This window comes from Oncorhynchus tshawytscha, linkage group LG22, assembly GCF_018296145.1.
Source record: "Oncorhynchus tshawytscha isolate Ot180627B linkage group LG22, Otsh_v2.0, whole genome shotgun sequence".
In the NCBI taxonomy this organism is placed as follows: Eukaryota; Metazoa; Chordata; class Actinopteri; order Salmoniformes; family Salmonidae; genus Oncorhynchus; species Oncorhynchus tshawytscha.
In genome coordinates, this window is record NC_056450.1 from 16,470,183 (window position 1) to 16,473,711 (window position 3,529).

The 3,529-nt window shown below is 40.4% G+C and overlaps 1 long non-coding RNA gene across 1 annotated transcript; it reads right to left on the minus strand.

Moving 5' to 3' along the window:
• Window positions 1-880: 880 nt before the first annotated feature.
• LOC112221433 lies at window positions 881-3,276 on the minus strand. The gene is made up of 3 exons (XR_002949025.2): window positions 2,479-3,276; window positions 1,748-1,920; window positions 881-1,452 (listed from the first exon to the last, which is right to left on the minus strand). It is a non-coding gene; the product is annotated as an uncharacterized LOC112221433 (long non-coding RNA).
• Between the last annotated feature and the right edge of the window lie 253 nt (window positions 3,277-3,529).

Consider the following 3,529-nt stretch of genomic DNA (forward strand, 5'->3'; position numbering starts at 1 on the left):
GACAGAGAACCTGGTGGTGGTGGAGTAGTCCGTACAGGAGCAGAGAACTGATGCGGTTAGAGGTGTGGAATGGATGCTGGGACTCCTACAAAGTCATCTGATTGGCAGCATGTTTTTTTGCATCACTCTTGACAAAATGTGGTGGGTATTTCTATGCACCATATAACTGTAGTATGCTGGGTATTTGCCACCAAATACCCAGCATACTACAGAGCATTTTCAACAACCTACTTGAAGGTCTGCTTCCTCTAAAGGCTGAACTGCATCTCATGTTGATCCAACAAGTGTGCCTTGTTGCTGGGTTGCCAACTCTGAGCAGTACAGCCCTCCTGGCCAAATTTGTCCAGAGATACTGTATAGCCCTGGTGTACTTTCTTTTAGAACTATGTCTGTTGAATTGGAAAGCATCCTTACTGGCAAAAATCAAATCAAATCCAATTGTATTAATAATACATAATTACAGAATACAGTGCAGTGTAAAAAGTGCAATGAAATGCTTACTTGCAAACTACCTCTCAACATAGCCCTTGTCATACAGCATGTCTTGGGGGTATGATATTTGTGCGTCTAACTTTCTCATTCATCACAATTCATCAGGCTATCCGTAGTCCTGGTAGCATCCACATTAATGTAGAAGTGTTTAGAAACATATTCTATTCTTATTTACAATAAGTGACTCTAAAATGACACAATACATTATTTACCGGTCATTTCTATTGGGCACAAAATAATCTGAAACACAACCAAAACAAAGAGCAACTGTTTGTAGAGTCACAAGCTTTATGTAATCATTGCGTGCTAGGAATATGGGACTAAATGCTAAACTTTTGACTACTTTAATACACACAAGTTAATTTATCCCAATACTTTTGGTTCCACTTAAATGGGGGGACTATGTACAAAAAGTACATATGGATGAAAATACCCTCAAATTAAAGCTGACTTTGTATCATTGCAAATCCAAAGTGCTGGAGTACAGAGCCGAAACAACAAAACATTTCACTATCCCAATCCTTTAGATGGGGTATTTGGCTGTTTTGACTGCCAGAGCCAAATCACACTTTAAAAAGAACATTTATGGTCCATGGACTAAGGAGTAATGTTAGCCCAAACAGGAACGTTGGACAGGGGACTGACGAGCACAAGTGTGGAGGACAGAGGCCCAGGTGGTGGAGTAGCCCGTACAGGAGTGGAGGACAGGGGACTGACTGATGCAGCTGGACTGGATGCTGGTAGAGGGAGTGGGAGTAGGACGAAAGGTGCCAACAAGAGGCAGGGCTGTCTCCACCACTGGAACTGTCAGGCCCTGAAATTCCACAAGCTCCACAAAGCCCTCATCATCCTCCCCTTGGACATTGGGATCACCTGTCTCTAGTTCGTCAATGGCAGCCTTGTGATCCTGCAGCACCAAACCAGTCTGATCGAGGAGGTACTCAAAACCTATCAGCTCCCCTAAAGAAAAATAAACAACATAAATATATGAGAATACACCGGACTGAGAATAGAATAATTCTATAATAACATTTCACAAAGAGAAATGTGTTGCTGTTTGTATTAAATATAAAAGCTGCATTAGATTGTCAATTACATTTAAATGATATTGCCATGACCAGTGTATTTGCGTGGAACAGTGTAAGGAACCATATGTTCCAACTGATGACCTTCCTACTGCACAGAATGCAGGCAATACAGCTGAACCTGCCAGAGCTTCCTGGGCATCCAGAGCAGCAGACGACGGGAAAAGTACCTCTCCATCTCTACTGAGCTGCAGATGGTGGTGGAGGGTGGACCCACCACATTTTGTCAACCCTGGCAAAGTCCATCTCTGGAATCCCATTCCCCGACCACCTGAACAATGCTCACTTATGGTCCACATCAGGCAAAATGTGTTGCATCCCTTAGGAGAGCATAGGTCTCTCCCTGAAATCAAAAGACAACAACATCCCCACAAGATACATCATGTATTGATGATAAATTCCCCCAAGAACAGGTTATCATATCACATGAGACATACTGTGTAGGTCTAGTATATCATTTAAAATGCTAGTCATCACTATTAATACTTCAAAGACAGGCTGGAAGGGCTAAAAAGTAGAACTATTAATTTAATTAGATCAATAGATTAAACACCATCAAAAGACGATCCTTTGTTTTACTTATCTCTTATCTCCATACACATCATTAATGAAAATAATAACTCCAGATTAGTATGTAAATAGTTGGGTTAACACTATTTTGACGGCCAGAGTCATCATACGCTAAACTAGCTAACGTTAGTTACATCGATAACCTGTCAGTCAAAACACCAGTTTACTGCGCGTTAGATAGCGTTACTGTAGCTACACTGTAAATCTTGTTAACCGAATCGTGCTAACATATTACTGATTTCGATCGATAATCAATGAAAACAGCAGACAACAACAAAAATTGTAGCTAACGTCACTTCAGAAAAGAAAGATAATTCGAGAACAAAATTACCTGAGGAAATATATTTTTCCATGGTCCTCTTCTAGCGTTTAAAGGTCCCGCCATGACTTCAGAAAAGAAAGAAAACACGCTGGCGTGTTTGGCAAGTGCTATTCTTGGTTGCAGACGTCGATATGATGTCGCAAACAGAAATGTCCTCGACTCGCAGTTGTCAGGGGGCTCCAAGGTATTTGTTTTAAATTTAATTAGACCAGTCAGTTTAAGAACACATTCGTATTACAATGACAGCCTGGCTTGCCCATCCTCATCAGCCTGGCAAATTGCCACATTTTGAATAGATTTAGTGAGAGAGTCCAGAGCTACTAACCCATGTACAATAAATCAAATTGATCATAATCCCAAAAAGTTAAATTAATTTGGGCTGGTGAAACAACCTCTTTGTGTAATCAAAATGTCCGTGCTATCCGGAATCCTTGGAACATCCCGACCCCCCACTGAAGTTGAAATGGTTAAGGTTAGATAGGGGTTAGGGATGTCCCAAAGATATGGAGCGAGATAGCTGCCAAAAGGTTGAACGTAAAGTATCGTTAGGATTGTAAGAAAACCCATGCATGAAACATTAAACGTAAACGTTAAATTAGATCTGTTACTACTATGAATTAACATTTACACGTTCAATTTTTTACTTTACGTCGCCCTTTACTCGTTTGCAGATCTTTTGTTATGCGTACTTTTGTCAGTAATAAGGCATTTGCAAAGGGCATTGCCTGAACGTAGCTAGTCGAAGTCAGCTAGTCAATCAAGCAACTGTAGCCCAGATGGAAGAGTTGCTTTGCAGCTTCCGGTTTCATTTCCAAAATAAAAGTCCAGAGCTTGTTTTAGAACTGCACTCAATAACGACGTTATATACGTTTTTTAAAAACATTTTTTATTTAAACTATTTAACCAGGTAGGCCAGTTGAAAACACGTTCTCATTTACAACTGCGACCTGGCCAAGATAAAACAAAGCAGTGTGACAAAAACAAGACAGAGTTACACAAACGTACAGTCAACCCAATAGAAACATATGTACAGTGTGTGCAAATGTAGAAGAGTTAGGAG